The sequence below is a fragment of the Pan paniscus genome, chromosome 5 (genome assembly GCF_029289425.2).
Source record: "Pan paniscus chromosome 5, NHGRI_mPanPan1-v2.0_pri, whole genome shotgun sequence".
Taxonomy (NCBI): Eukaryota; Metazoa; Chordata; class Mammalia; order Primates; family Hominidae; genus Pan; species Pan paniscus.
The window spans coordinates 96,408,890-96,426,673 of NC_073254.2; positions in this window are offsets into that span (position 1 = coordinate 96,408,890).

Below are 17,784 nucleotides of genomic sequence, written 5' to 3' on the forward strand. Positions count from 1 at the left end.
GACTGCCTCCACGTAAGATGTGCCTTTGTTCTTCCTTCACCTTCCACTGTGATTGTGAGACCTCATCCTTGTGGAACTGCGAGTTTATTAAACCTCTTTCCTTTATAAATTACCCAATCTCAGGTATGTCTTTATCAGCAGCATGAGAACTGACTATAACAACAAGTACTAAATGAAACAAACTAATTCTAACCATCACTAATGAGGGAAGGCAGAGCCTACATCTATTTCACAGGAGGTTTTATTAAAAGCACTTGTCTGTGTGGGGAGCTTTGGGCTCTGGTTTCTGCTCTGCCACTAAGCACCATTGTGTAATATTGTATAAGCCATAAACTCTCTGAATCAAAATTTCTTGGTTTTTTGAGTATCTATAATAGACTGGGTATTTTAAATAACATATCTCCAATCCTTCAAACAACCCTGTAATGTAGAAATTATTATTTCTACTTTATAGATGAAACAATAGAGGCTTAGGTTAGTTAGGTATTTCAAAGTCAAGCAGCTTCTAAATGGCATAACCAGAACTTGAACCCATTCCCTATAGCTCCAAAGTCAGACAAGTCTTTTTCATTTTTTTCTCCTTCTTCCTGGGAGCCATGAAAGAGGAGTTTGGGATAAATCATTGCTATCTTCATGGTTTCTTACAGCTCTAAGCATTTATGGTGTATGCTACTATCCTCATTTGACAGTAATTAATAACAATGTTGTATATCATTTTCTGTCTCATTGTAACTGAACGCAACCATGAACTCAGGCATTTTTTTCACTGTAGAATTTAGTTTCCAGACTGAGCTATAAAGCAACCAACTTAGCTGTTTTCATTCTGAACTTGAAGAACCCAGAAGAGGCCTAATATTTCTAAATCAAGAAAGATTTTCATGGTGCAGTTTGGTGTTGAACAAAAAATAATTTGGGAGATAGACTTTGGTCACCAAAGAGCTGTTATCTGTGACATCAATATTTAATTGAGAAAAATCAAAACTATATTTGAAATTGAGATTTTGTTGCAAGTTTCATTCAGACATCTTTTGCGTTGGAAAGATAGGGCTAGCAAGGGAAGAGAGAGAATTCTCAATGCTAATATGTCTGCTTCTCAGGTTTTTCCGAGGGCAGGGGTGGGGGGTGTCTCTCAGAATGGCATCTTTGTCATGTAGTATATACTACAGAAAATTTCCATTTGTTAGATTAATTTTTAGGTGTATGATATGCCCAGAAATGCTTTGAGTTTTCTACTGGATGGAAAATAGAACAACTCTTCTTCGATCTCTGGCAGAGTGATTTCTTTAAAATATCATTCTTAAAAACATGTACTGCTTCCCATTGAAATACAGATGTTTATTTGTACTTCTAAAGGAGTAGTTAACAATTTAAATAAATAGTATGGTTTAGAATCCAAGAGTCCAGACTCACACTCTAGTTCTGTGACCTCACATAGATAAGCTCCCCTCTCTGAGCTTCTTTTTGAGTCTGTAACTTTGATGTGCATATGTCTACTTTTTAGGATTTTTTCCCAAGGCTAGATTTAGAAAATATTTGCAAAGTGTTTATCATGCAAGAAGCACCCATTAAAGGGTTGCTGTTATTATCATTATTATTATGTTGTTATTATTATTGAATTGCACCCCTTCTCTCAGGGATGGCATTGTATGTTTCAATATCAACACCAGGACAGTGATGAGTATGTGGGTCATAAAGGCTTCTCTGGTTGACACATATTTTGGGAAAGGGGTTTTAGACTATTGTTTGACCCTATATTACAAAGAAGGAGATGTCAGCAATGTAAGAGGCCTGTGATTCAACCACTCCTACACTCTTGCTGGTCTTTAATGTCAGCTTTTGCATTAATTCAAAGAAAAGCATCTGCAGGATTTTCTTTTCTGCTGGCTTCACTGCAGTAGTTGGGCGAATTCTCTTTGTCTAGTCTGTGTGATTTAAAAGTCACATTTCTTTTGAATTAGACTAAGAAATAAAAGACCATTATTATAAGAATTTCAGGTTGTGTCTGTAGTCTACTCTGCCACTGTACTTTCTCAAAACAATTTATATTTTGTCCATAATAAAATAGACTGATATTTTAATTATCTAAGAAAATGTGAGTCAGACATATTTGAAAGAGAAGTGGTGTGGAAGATTTTCATAAAATGTATATATATCTCTATAACCACACACATACATACATATTTAACATATGTAAAATATCTTTTGATCCCTTAAATATTATGGAGAACAATCATCCTAAAAATAATACTGATTTTAAAATAGCTAAATATACTAAAATAGAGGAAAAAATTGCTGATGATTACTTTCAGGAGTAAGCAAAGCAAAGATATTTACTAATAATTACATTTCAGGAGTAAGCATAGAGGTTCTTCAAGTTCAAAATGATTAGCACAGTGAGAAAAAAGAAAACCTTTAAGAGGTAGCTGAAAACAGCTAAGTTGGTTGCTTATAGCTCAGTATGGAAACTGAGTTCCTCCATTGAGTTGGTGAAATGGATACAGTGGTGAAGAAAGAACAAAGAATAAAATAAAATTCCACTCAGTTCAACAAGCACTTTCTAACTGAGTGCAAATGTTTCATAAATGTAATACTTGCTTTCAGATGGATCTAATATAGAAGAGAAGACAAAATTGTAAACCAATAAGGTAAAATATGGGGGGTAATGTAAGTCAGAGAAAGAATTCTACTGTTGCGCTTATCACAAGATAAGCAATCACAACACAGAGAAGAAAGTGGTAGACTCTATAGTGTGGTGGAAGAAAGGGGTTAAGCTTTCTTGAAACATGGATATTTGACCAGTAGGGAAGAGGGAAGCATCTTAGGAACTTCCACTTTCTGGTCTTCAAATTGGTCATCTATAAAATAAAAGTTCAATGCAATGAGGTCTAAGGTCACTTTTCGCTTTAATAACATTGTTCTGTGAAATAGGAAAGGTAAAGTGAGCCGCTGATGACTAACTTAATTGTCATAAACTCGATTAATTCTGTTTCAGTCCCTGTTTTTTAGAATTCCAAGTAAATATCTTAGAGCTGCTTTTATAAGTTTATGAACAAGGCTTAAAGACCAAATTAAGTGTGAAATAAGATTCAGACCATTTAATTTCAGTCTTTACATTAAAATCCACTTGGGATAATGCAAATAGCCTGAAATTTAAAGTCAGGAATATCTGGATTCAGTTCCTACCTCTACCATTTATTGGGGGAATAAACAGAGTCTCAAAGTGGGGAATGTCTGGATCTGCAGTATCACTAGGGAACTTAAGAGTCTTGCACATTCTCAGGCCCCATTCCAGAGTTCCTAAATCAGTAATACACAGGGCAGAGCCCTGCAATCTACTTTCCAGCCAGCTCTCTAGGTGATACTGGTGCACCCTAGGGTATCAGAACTGCTGGTGTAAAACATGGGATTGGTAACTCACCTTTCTATGTGAAATGAGAATAATAATTAGCATAGTGGTTGTCAGTATTATTTGGCACATTATAGGGCCTCACTAAATGATAACTATTATTTTTATTATTTTACTAACCTAACAATAACCATTGCTATCTCCAAGAAGAATTGAGAACTATATCTAGGTTTAATACTCCTTTGTACTGCTTACACATTTAAATCTAAGCCTGTTAAATAAGTTAGATTTATTTGAAAGTAGATGTCATATTTGGTGAAGCAAGTGAGTTATTATCCAGAGGTGCTTTCTAGAAATCATAGTGTATTTGATGATTGTTGAGACTTTCATTTTATTGAGGTGGAGCTCTGAGCATTTACAACATATGTGGATCCCTTTACCCCATGATATTATGCTGCGGCATAGAGAACCCATTGAATGAATTGGGAGTTCAGTATTCAATGTCATCATTTACTAATCATGACTGTAAGCAACTCCTGGAGTATCAGTGAACCTCAGTTTTCTCATCTATAAAACTCCCACTGGGTAATTGAGATTATATAATGAGATAAATATTTAGGTTGAAGTCCTCTGTAAAACACATTGGCTGGTATATCTAAGGTCAAGTTTGACATTCATTGAATTTAACAAATATTTATTAAATACCTATACTACCGTAGGAAATCTGCTAGAAAATACTGCACAGTGACAGAACCTGCCTTTCAGTTAAGTGGTGGCATGCACTTTGATGACTCTTTCATTCGTGAAGCTAATGAATACTCAATGTAGAAACTGATGTGTTACAGGTCTATGTTACTCTTAGAAAAACTTAACTTTAAAAGTCTCCAAATTTGATGAGGGTGACTAGAAATGAAAATTCATAAATTTAACTTGGTACAACTTTTCAGGAAAGCAGTTCATCAATATGTATCAAGCCATTTAAATTACATCTTTGACTCATTAATTTCACTTCTCTGACTCTCAGAAGCTATTCTAAGAAAATAATCAGAGATGTAACAAAGATTTATATAAAACATGCTCATTATCACTCTATTTGCAATAGTGAACATTGAAAACAATGACTAACAAGGGAATGATTGAGTTATGTTAATAAGCAGGAGGTAATATCACAGACATTTAATATTTAATAAACTGTTAAAATCTCCAAAATGGAATATTAACTAAAATCAAACCATAATATATTCTGAATAATTCTAATTAAAGAATGGGTATTCAAGAATAAAGATTTTAGGGAAATACACCAAAGTAAGTTCATGGATAATGGCAAGGAAATAGATCAAAATAGATCCTTTGATGAGTTACTTTATACTTGATACTTTACAGCATTTTCTAAATTTTCTAAAATGAGCATATTTTTCTTTTGTTTTCAAAAGTTCCCTGCAAATACTCCTTTCATTGGATATATGAGAGCAGCATTATCTCTTGGCTTTCCTTGGCAGCTTTTAAAGGTACAATCAGGAACTGCAGAAGCAATGGCAGCAGTTAGTATTTGGCAGTGATTACGTTAATGGAACATACCTCTTTTCATTTAGCAATTGAGTCAGTAACTCAAAGAAGTTACCCATTTTGGCAAATGTCATCTACACCTTTACAAATACAAAAGGTCCCTACAAAGGTGGGTTTCAGGCTAGGTTGTTCCTTTCTTAAGTCTGGACTGAAGCTGACTAGTTTTCCATCTTTGCCCTCCCTGTGGTTTCCTGGTGTTGCAGTGTCATCCTACAGGAGAGTCTGTTAGTGAGAATGTGCCAAGATCTTTGGGCAATCCCTTGGGAGGATTATTTAGGCACAACAAGATAGAATAGTGACACAATTTATCACAATAAATCACCTTGTACACATGAATTTTCAGTGCTCTTAGACTTTGGAGTGGATGTAGTGAAAACTATTCCTTGCAAAAGCACTAAAAATTTCAAAACTTAAAAAAGTATCATTTAGCAAATAAGTCACTAGGCTTATTTCTGTGTTTTTTGAGGTTCATTTGATGTTAACATTTAAAATGTTTATTTTTAGGCAATGTAGCATAATGAAATAACCATAGTTTTTGAGAAAAGATTGTGGTTTAAATCTTATCAATCTTATTTAAGATCTTTGACAAGTTCATTTTTTTGTACCTCAATTTCATCATGGCTTAAATAGGACTACTAATACCTATCTCACAGAGGACTATTGAGAATAAACTGCTCATTAGAAGTATAAATGTTGAGTGTTTTATTGCAAAAAAATTCCTTAGATATATTACTTTCCTGTCTTCTGGTGGTTGGTAAATGCCTGTATCATTATGATGAGAGCCGAAATATCAACTCAGACACAACTGATAAATAGCAATGCCATCTATGTTCTGTGTCATCTCAAAGAGTTTGTGCTGCTCTGGACATTTAAATGCCCAATTTACTTATCCTCTCCTCTGAAAAATCCTCTCTGTATATTCTTCAACTCAGCTCAGGAGTTTTATTATTTTATGTCTTATAGAAAGCCTTAGCCAGAGGAAGGGAAAACAAGACCTTCAATAAGCTTTTGGTGCCTGTGACATAGATTTTGAAACTATCTCAGCAGTCTGCCTTTTCTAGCATCTCACTGCTCTTCTCTAATATATAATTTATGAACACACACACACATACACACACACAATATTTTCAGCTGTCAGGGGAGTATGAAGCTGTAAACATGAGTCTCAGGTTGAATTCCAGTAAAAAACATGCCAACAAATTGTTCCAGAAACTAATTTGTCCCTATTTGTGAACTCAAGGAATCTGTGAACAGAGTCTTGGATGCATTTGAATAACAACAACAACAAAAATGAAAACAAAAAACATTCTAAAGTATTTTACCACTTGAAATAAAAAATGCAAATATATTAGGCTTATTAAACCAATATTTATAGTTCTCTGATGAAGTTATCTGATTCATTCTTTGCTCTTTATATTTACAAACAGCCCTGCTTACAGGGAGCTGGAACAGGGTTTGACAGCCACACTGAGCTCTGGATACACAGTAGATGGGGAACAGAGTCACCTTAATGCAGATAACGCCGTGGTTTTCACTTCAGGCCATGGTGAAACAGAGCAATCAGAAACTCACAAGGCTGGGTGTGAAACTGACTCAAATGTTCACTTGGATCCCAAGCCTTGGATAAAAAAGATAAATACTGGCCCTTTTTGCTATGTACAGATGACGCAAATTTCATCTTTTATTTCTGTTTCTCAGAGGCTGCAATTACCCTACGATGTTCAAAACTGGTTTTCATTTTCGGACATGTTTGCCAGAAGTCAGCATATTTTATATTATCACCAAGTGCCAAGGACAATAATGATGGTAGTAATGTTTATAGCAAATTTTAAAGGTTCCAAAATGCTTTTGCAGATGGTTTGTCATAGTTGTTGCGATCATTTTCCCACAATGCCCACTTAAGAGCATGGTGTGTTTTGCATTTCAAACTTGGTCTAAATGTTAGGCCCCTCACATGACAGAAAGGACAGTAAGTAGTTATCCAAAGAGGAGCTGATTTTTGTGATGGTGATTTTTCCCCCCATAGGTAATTTTAATAAAACTGGCTAACACCTGCCAACTTTTGGCTCTCAGGCTTTTGGTCTGTGTGTGGATTTCCATGGTATACTCGCAAACCTCATCATTCTTCAGGTTAGTTGTCAGTGTGAGTGCTGCACAGACTCTACAAGGCTGTGCTTGATCATTTATGTGTCTTCATGAAATTATTGCTTTCCAATACTCCCATTATCTAACATGTTATCTTCCTTTTTCCCTTCATAATGTCTCTTGAACTCTTCACTTCTATTCTTAATTTCTGCTGTCATCTAAATAGCCCAGGCGGCTTCCTATTATGCTACACTTAGAGCAGCACTTGTCCAGATGGCCTGAACCAGGGAGAAGATGGGGCCTTTTTTCTCCATGTATTCAGACACACATGCCCTTGGCCATAGGAAAAGAAGATCTCCCGAGAAGCAAGGGAAATTTATATTTCCCAGCATGAAAGGCTAAAACCTGCTGTTAACCATAAAGGGACCCATTCTTGATTCATTTCAAAATGTGTTTATCTATTTATTTTCATATTATGTTGTCTTCCCGCTTCCTTTTCCCTTCACCCCAGGGAACCTTCCTTTTCCAGCTGCCTGCATCCATGCCTGGTTGGGACCTGCTGCAGCCTGCAAAGCATCAGGCTGTGGCTGCTTACATTCAGCCTTGCAGGTTTCTGATTGCTCTGTTTCTGATGCTGTCCAAAGTTACAGAGCCAGTCAGTCAGAAACTCTCTCCTGTGCCTTCTGCTGCTAGAGGATTTCATGACCTGCTCTCGTCTTTCCACTGTGGTAGCTGCAGAGATGTTTTTAGTGGTGGGATTGTGAGAGAAAAAGTAAGAATCAGTCTTTTTCTTAAAAATTAAAAATATCTTCTGAAGTCTTTCCTTTGGCCAGATTGCCACCTAATCAACAAGAGACCAGACATTGTTCTTTTTCTGGGCCATGTTTGCAGAAATAGCCATACAGGCACTCTGTAAAGAACCTTTAGAAACTTGACTTGATTTAAATCATATAAATTACTATATTACACTTGTATTCTATTTTGGTTTATTGTAATTAGTACATTTTGTCTTAGAAGAGCATAACACTAGATACTTTTTAGTTTTCAACAGATTTGAGTAGTCCATATAATCAAATCACAGTTATTAATTGTAATGCTGTTGCAACCTGAAGCTAGGAAAAGTCTTTGTTTAACTATATTGAAACATTTCCATCACAAGGTGGAGGTCACACCAGAATTTACCTTATTTTTAGCTGTATTTAGAAGGCAGCCCTCAGTGTCCTTGTTTAGAAAGCAGGGGCTAAGAAGACAACCCATAATTTCCTGGTCAGAACATTCTTATTGGGGTCCTTTTGAGACTGAGGGAAATATTTGGCCATATTTGAGATTCATATTTGCTGTCATGGAGCAAATAAACCACAAGGCTCTGCCTACGCAGGACCTTTTTTATGTCCTCAGATAGCCAGTGTATTAAGACATGGCTTCCATCAACCAATTCAAAAAACATTGATTGAATATTGGCTTTGTGTGAAATGCTCAGATTCATCATACATAACCTAACCAAGTTAATTTTTACAATGCTGCCTTCATCAGCCCATTAGTATGTACTCATTAATTCATGCTGATCCAGAATAGTCCAGGTTGGTTTTTGTTTGGCCCTCAAGTCCACACTTCTGTCTTTTCTCTTCTATCCTCTTTTATCTTCCTCAGTACATCTCCCAACTCACTTCATTTTGATGTCCTCGTTTTCTTTGTGCCAAACTCTCACTTTTGCCTCCTTGTTTATAGTCTCGCTCTTGCTGGAAGCCCTCCTTCCTAGCCCACGCATCTAACTCCTGTCTTTTGGAATGTACCAATTTCACCACAAGTTCTAACTACTCCATGCAGATGACTCAATTCCTAATCCCATGCTGGTGTCACAAACTCTAAAGAGCGCCTTTAGCTGCCTAGCTCACTGGAGCACCTGAGAAGATAGAAAAACCATTCCCAAGTAGGCTTCTTTAGCTTTGGGAAACCACAGGGCTTGCTTTTTTCAAATGCATCAAAGACCAATGTTATCAGATACTGACAGGCTGGTCTCTGTAGCTTGTGGGTCCCCAGTGCAAAGCCTTATTTATGTGCTCTTTTGCCCTCACCTGCTGTATGATTCTACTAGATTCCAAGCAGGAAGCAGAATGAAGCTTACCAGGGTATAATTCTCATTATATTTACTTTCTAACTCCCTTCCTGGATTTCCTGTGGGGGGAAATGTGTGGGTTTTGGGCATGTACTCACAGTTACATGTAGGGTCTCAGTTCCATAACATCTAGCCCAGCACATCCATTACAGAGGGACTACCATAATACACCTGCTATCTTGGATTTTATGTATTAAAAATTTTATCAGAATCACTTTTTGTTGTTCCACAAACATGCATTACTACATTTTAGTTATAACTAAATTTAATATCAATTATAGATAATAGAGAAAATAAAACACATCACTCACAGACTGATGTAAAACCATGGTTTTACTGATTATCTACTTCCAGCCCTTTCGTAGGTATAATTTACACAATTTTGGAGAACATGCAATCTTGCAATTGTTTTTTATTTAGCTTTATATATTTTACTGTTTTTCATATTTGTAGTCCCTTCTGGAATCATTGTTTTAAATGATGCATTATATTCTATTAAAAAGATGAATACTGTTTATCTAAATTTATATTTCTATTGTGCCACCATTCTATTTTTCAATATAAATAGTGCTACAATGAACACCCTCATAGACATTGATATTTTCATCTTTTACATCCCTGATTCTGTCCATTTTTGTGGATGTTTTAAGGCAACTTGTCTCAACATTGTGAATATTCGATTTATGTGGGGCTTTTTGTGTTTTCATTTTTTTTAAAAAAAGCTGATGTCTGAGTCCTATCATAGAGATTCTAATTAAATTTGTCTGGAGTGGAACTTGGGCATCAGAATTTTATAATCTCTTCTGACAATTCTAGTGTGGAATGTTGAGAAGAACTCTTTGAGACTTTATAAAAATATAATTAAAAAATTTTGTTGTGCATACTTAATACATATAACATGGTATAAGATACATATAGAGAGTAAAATGGTTACTATAGTGGAACAGATTAACATATCTATTACCTCACTTAGTTACCCATTATCTCTCTGTGGCAAGAATAGCTGTAATCTCATGCATTTGGCAAAAATGCTAAATACAATACACTATTATTAATGATAGTCCTCATTGTACACATTAAAGCTTTTTTAAAAATCAGCAATTGGGTGGCTTATGCCTGTAATCCCAGCACTTTGGGAGGCCAAAGCGGGTGGATCACTTGAGGTCAGGAGTTTGAGACCAGCCTGGCCAACAAGGTAAAATCCCATCTCTACTAAAAATACAAAAATTAGCCAGGTGTGGTAGTGCACGCCTGTAATCCCAGCTACTAGGGAGGCTGAGGTAGGAGAATTGCTTGAACCCAGGGGGCAGAGGTTGTAGTGAGCTGAGGTTGTACCACTGCACTCCAGCCTGGGTGACAGGCTGAGAGTCCATCTCAAAAAAATAAATAAATAAATAATTTAAAAAATCAGCAATTGTCACTGGGAGTGTGGGAAAAGACCCCTAATGAGGGATGATCAGAACCAGGTGAAGGAGTTTGTGTTTAAATTATGTTACCTTTCTCTAACATTCTGATTTATCACCCCCTGATGGAGTTGCGCCACTGTTACTGATGGGAGCAGGTGGTATCTCCCAAGTGTACGGGGGCAGTAAAAATCCTGAGAACTCTCTAACAACATAGTGCTTGGTGTGTAGAAGTGGAATATGTGGTTCAGGTAGCTGTAACAAATGTCCTTTAAGTATCTATTATACTTGTGTCAGGTGAATACTGGCTTCACTACTACTAGCTCTAGCTCTGCAAACCTGGTTGAGTAAAGGGGCCTCTGTGAGTTTTATTTCCCTTACTGTGGAAAAATGGTAGTTGTGTTATCATAATGATGTCTGCCATATAGACTATTGTAGGGTCAAATGAGATAGTATATTTGAAAGCACTTTATAAAACATAAACCTTTATCTACACTATATATATAACACTATAGAGTAGCATAAAGTATATTCATTTTTATTTAATAACATTTCTATCAGTTATAAAATTTTGTTATAAACTATAATTGTATCATGTGCTAGTAAGCTTTAGTGAATTTCAGCTCTGCTTTAGTTTGCAGTTTCCTTTTTAACCCATAATCTTGTACAAGTTGTTGTGAACTGGTCAACTGAACCATGTATATCAAAGGACCGTTCTTCACTGAAGCTCTATTTGCTATAAGCAGTTAACCAACTATTCTTTGTTTTTCGAGCCCTAGATGAATGCAGGTGATTTTCATTGGTTTTCATTACATGAGAGTCACAAGAAACAAGAGAATTCCAAAGTTTATAAAGAAAGTATAATATGAGATTATTCATGCATAGACTTCAGTTCACCTTGTACAAATAAAACCTAAGTATTTAGTGTTCTCACATAGTATCACATTTGTTGGATTATTTTGCTGACAGATTCAAACCTATACATTTGCTTGAAGTGCATTATATATTTTCCTCCATTATCTACCTTTGAAAATTATTTAGGCTCTACCACTTCTGGGCTTTTAAAGGCATTGTTACAAGGAAATAAATGCAGAATTATTGCCAAGCGGATTTCCAGGAAAATGCATGTCGGTTGATAATATATATTACCCCTTGGTATATTCATCTGGAAAGAATTTAGATAAATTCTGACTTGGACAAAGCATCATCTCTTCTTTACAAAAGTGCCTAAAATCCATCAATTTCATACATGCTTCTGGAAATGATGTAGTAATAAAGGGTCATCACAGTTTTATATTTTTAAGCCCAATATGGGAGAGAATGGAAATGTTTACTTCACATTAAATTTATAACCTGGCAAGCTAGAACTAGAACAGTGAATATGACCAATTCCATTAAACTATAGTAAAAAAGAAGCATTCTATTCTTATACGTAGTTGATAGGGGTCTCAATATCCTTATGCATCCAGTACCGTAGGGTGGACAGTGCCAGAGAGCACAGACTGTGGCCTTAGAACTAGGTTGGAATTCTTGGTTTGTCATAATGAGGCCCAATTTCCTCATCTGTACAATGAAATGTTTGCCTTTAAATCAAATATTGTATATGAAACACCAATGTCTATCAAAAAAAGAAGGCACTTAACAAATGGCAGATGTTTCTTTCCTGAGAATTCCCAATAAAATTGTCATTGTTAGCTCTAGGGTAAAGATGAGAAAGTCATGTATATGTGTGAAGGAACAGCATCCATGAGGAGGAAGGAGAGTGAATCTTGAGTGGCACCTGCTGAGCAGGATCACTGTTCAAGAAAGTACCACTGTTTTCCCTTCTTCCGACCAGATGTGAGAACTCCTTGTCTGTGATCCAGTGGGTACTACCGTTGATAGTTGTTGATGTAATCTGTCTGGTTAATACATGAAAGCAAGTGATCTTCCTGTTTGTCATTCAGGGAAACAAAGTGGGACTATAATTTTATGCCCATTTATTTTCAAAATTCAGCTGAAAATAATCAAATGTAATGGCTCAATTCGCAGAATTCACAGTGGCATGATTTGAAATCGCCCAGTCTAATGGGAACTCTGACCTATCTCTCATTAGATCTAGTTGGTTCAAGAAGTTTTGAAAGTTGAGGTATCATTATTGATCTTAGTGCTTAAAAGAAACCTTTTAATTTTCAAAGAAAAAGTACTTTTTCAAAAGTTTCAAGATTTATCTGCAGATTGAGAAGTACTGGTTGTCGTCTTGGCTTTTATGCTTGGCAATTGTTCATTATTGTAGAAAATTGCTCCATAAGAGTAGTGTGACATGGTATGGTAGGATGGCTCTCCACATCAGTGGGGGTGAAACCTTTAAGAGAAGGAATTATTAAAGGACATATTTTAGCATGTTCATTGTAAAGGAATGGAATATTTTCCATTTTAAATGAAAGTACATTTTAAACAGAACAGAATGGGCCGGGTGCGGTGGCTCACGCCTGTAATCCCAGCACTTTGGCACTTTGGGAGGCCAAGGCGAAAGGATCACCTGAGGTCGGGAGTTTGAGACCAGCCTGACCAACATGGAGAAACCCCATCTGTACTAAAAATACAAAATTAGCCCAACATGGTGGCGCATGCCTCTAAGCCCAGCTACTCGGGAGGCTGAGGCAGGAGAGTCACTTGAATCGGGGAGGCGGAGGTTGTGGTGAGACAAGATCGTGCCATTGCACTCCAGCCTGGGCAACAAGAGTGAAACTCCATCTCAAAAAATAAAAAAATAAAAACAGAATGCAAATTTCTATTTTAATGAATTGTAATGTAAAATAGAAAGAAGTATTCATTACTCATTTTAAGACGACTGACATATATAAGCTTTCTAAATTGTTTGTTTTGGAAGGCTGCAATAAAATGACTAATTTGCTTGCATTTAGCTACAGCACAGTGCTTCTTTATACTCTTCAGTTTAATTTCAAAAACTAAGTATGTTAAGACAAACACAGGATGAAAACTTTGGGTCATTCTTGGCTTCAGGTGTAAAAATCCTATATGTATTAGATAATGTATTAGATAACATTTCTACCAAACAGGCTGTTTCATATCTAGACTATGATGTAATAATAGTTAACATTTATTACATGCTTACTGTGTTTCAGACATTGTCTCATTTAATGATCAGTCTTATGAAGTATCATCTATTCTACATTCTAGGTGAGGAAATTCCTTCTTAGGGAAGTTAGATAACACAGGTCATTCACATACCTAGTGAGTGGCCTGTGTGAAATTCCAATCCAAGTTTTTCTAGTTCTAAGTTAAAGTTTCTTACGACTCTTCTATGTTGCTCTGAAACCTGCTCCCACTTGCCCAGATGGTTATTGTTCCTCATGCAGAGATGTTTCAGGTACTCAAATAGCTAAGTAATTTCCTACTGAAATTATTTAATTTTATACGTTTTTGTTATCTATTCTATTTTCTTATTTTTATAATAGTTTGTAGATTCTTAAAGGACTTTTTGTTTCTAGTCTTAACTTTTATACCTGTTCTATTGCAGAAACCTTTCAATTGTACTCTCATTTGTAGTCTGTACTCAATACCTGATCATTTTCCATGTTGCCACCAGAAGTTTTCTTTTCTTTCTTTCTTTTTTTTTTTTAAGACATCAATTTGAGGCTTCATTTAAAGTCCTGCTTTGGCTTGTAACCACTTTCATGAATCTTCCCTGGCCCCTCATTCCTCACTGCCCAGGAAGGAATGGCTTTGTATTCTAGTATCATAGAACTTTCTCTATATAAATGGTAAGTTAAACTATCAGATTAATTTGCTATCAAATGTAATTATTGTATATACATCTATGTATCCCACTGGGTTATATAGACAGACATTGCATATTATATATAGTTTTTATCCTCAACTCTAACTCATTAATAGGAATTTAATATGGATTTAATGAATATTTTATTTAACTACAATGTACTATAAATTTTGAGAAAGGGCACCATATGTATCAATTTAAAAAGCTTGTCTTTTAATAATTAAGTATGATCAGCATATTCTTTGATCCATGCACTTAAAAAAGAATTAAACTGAAATATTTGGTTGAAGATAAAAAAATTAACATAGGAGTGTTTATTTAGATACATTTAAATATGTTTATTTTTGGCAAGAAAATATAACCACATTTTAATTTTTTATTATATATTATTTTTATTATATTTTTAGATTATATTTTTATTATATATTTTATCATACTTTTAGTTTTCAGTTTTGTGTGTACATAGTAGATATTTATAGGATACATGAGATGTTTTGATACAGACATGCAATGTGAAATAAGGCCATCATGGAGAATGAGGTATCCATCTTCTCAAGCGTTTAAGCTTTGAGTTACAAACAACCCAGTTATACTCTTTATTTAAAAATATACAATTAAGTTATTACTGACTATAGTCACCCTACTGTGCTATCAAATAGTAGATCTTGTTCATTCTTTCTTAACTATTTTTCTTTTAACCCATTAACCATCCTCACCTCCCCACAATCCCACTATCCTTCTCATCCTCTAGTAACCATCCTTCTACTCTCTGTGTCCATGAGGTAAATTGTTTTGAAATTTAGATCCCACAGATCTAAATTTAGATCCCACAGATCTAAGAACATGCAATGTTTGTCTTTCTGTGCCTTGCTTATTTCACTTAACACAGTGATCTCCAGTTCCATCCATGTTATTGAAAATGACTGGATCTCATCTTTTTTATGGCTAAATAGTACTCCATTGTATATAAGTACCACATTTTCTTTATCCATTCATCTGTTGATGGACACTTAGGTTGCTTCCAAATCTTGGCTATTGTAAACAGTGCTGCAACAAACACAGGCATGAAGGTATCTTTTTGATGTACTGATTTCCTTTCTTTTGGGTATATATGCAGGAGTGGGATTGCTGGATCATATGTTAGCTCAATTTTCAGTTTTCTGAGGAAACTCCAAACTGTTTTCCATAGTAATAGTACACTAATTTACATTCCCACCAACAGTGTACAAGAGTTTTCTTTCTTCCACATCATTGTCAGCATTTGTTATTGCCTGTTTTGAATATAAGCCACTTTGATTGGGGTGAGATGATGTCTTGTAGTTTTACATTTCTCTAATGATCAATGATGTCGAGCACCATTTTTTTATTTAACTTTTACTTTAAGTTCAGGGGTACATGTGCAAGTTTGTCATATAGGTAAACTTGTGTCATGGGGGTGTATTGTACAGATTATTTCATCATTCAAGTATTAAATCTAGTACCCATTAGTTATTTTTTCTGATTCTCTCCCTCTTCCCATCCTCCACCCTCCAATAGGCCCCCTTGTGTGTTGTTCCTCTTTATGTGTCCATGTGTTCTCATCATTTAAATCCCACTTATAAGTGAGAACGTGTGGTATTTGGTTTTCTGTTTCTGCATTAGTTTGCTAAGGACAATGACCTCCAGTTCCATCCACGTTCCTGCAAAGGACATAATCTCAGTTTTTTATGGCTGCATAGTATCCATGGTGTATATCTACCACATTTTCTTTATCCAGTCTACGATTGATGGGCATTTAGGTTGATTCCATATCTTTGCTATTGTGAATGATACTGCAATGAATATACATGTTTTTGCCATTTGTATGTCTTTTGAGAAATGCCTACTTTTTGAGTGGATTATTAGATTTTTTTTCTAGAGTTGTTTGAGCTTCTTATATATTCTGGTTATTAATCCCTTGTCAGTTGAGTAGTTTGCAAATAGTTTCTCCCATTCTGTGAGTTGTCTCTTCACTTTGTTGATTGTTTCCTTTGCTGTGCAGAAGATTTTTAACTTGATGTGATCCCATTTGTCCTTTTTTTCTTTGGTTGCCTGTGCTTGTGGGGGTATTGCTTAAGAAATTCTTGCCCAGGCCAATGTTTTGGTGATAATCTGCAATGTTTTCTTGTAGTTTTATTGTTTGAGGCCTTAGATTTAAGTTCTTGATCCATTTTGATTTTATTTTTATATATGGTGAGGGATACAGGTATAGTTTCACTCTTCTGCATATGGATATCCAGTTTTCCCAGCGCCATTTATTGAAGAGACTGTTTCTCTTCCACCCCTACCCCACCCCCCAGTGTATGTTCTTGGCACCTTTGTTGAAAATGAGTTCACTGTAGTTATATGGATTTGTTTTTGTTTTTGTTTTTTTTATTCTGTTCCATTGGTCTATGTGTCTGTTTTCATGCCAGTACCATGCTGTTTGGGTTACTATAACTCTGTAGTATAATTTGAAGTCAGGAAATGTGATTCCTCCAGTTTTGTTATTTTTGCTTGAGACAGCTTTGGCTATTCTGAGTCTTTAGTGGTTCCATATAAATTTTAGGCTTGTGTTTTCTATTTCTGTGAAGAATGTCATTGGTATTTTGATAGGGCTGGCATTGAATCTGTAGATTGCTTTGGGTAAAATGGACACTTTAACAATATTTATTCTTCCAACCATGAACATAAAATATTTTTCCATTTGTTGTGTCCTCTTCAATTTCTTTCATTAACATTTTATAATTTTCATTATAGAGACGTTTCACTTCTTTGGTTAATTCCTAAGTATTTAATCTTATGTGTGGCTATTGTAAATGGGATTGCTTTTTAATTTTTTTTCACATTGTTAACTGTTGACATACAGAAATGTTACTGATTTTCATATGTTGATTTTGTATCCTTCAACTTTACTAGATTTGTTTATCAATTCTCATAGTTTTCTTGTGGAGTCTTTAGGTTTTTCCAAGTATAAAATCATATCATCTGCAAACAAGGATAATTTGACTTCTTCTTTTCCAATTAGGATGCCCTTTATTTCTTTCTCTTGTGTGATTGCTCCAGCTGGGACTTCCAGTACGATTTTAAATAACAGTTGTTAGAATGGACATCCTTGTCACGTTCTGGATCTTAGAGGAAAGTCTTTCAATTTTCCCCCATTTAGTATGATACTAGTTTTGGTTCTGTCATATATAGATTTTATCATGTTGAGGTGTGTTCCTTCTATCTCCAGTTTATTGAGGGTTTTTATCAGGAAGGGATGTTGAATTTAATCAAATGCTTTCTCAGCATTAATGGAAATGCTAATATGTTTTTCATCCTTCATCCTGTTGATAAGATATATCACATTGATTGATTTGTGTATGTAGAACCATCATTGAATCACAGGGATAAATCCCACTTGGTTATGATGAAGGATCTTTCTAATGTTTTGTTGAATTCAATATGCTAGGATTTTGTTGAGGATTTTTGCACCAATAATCAT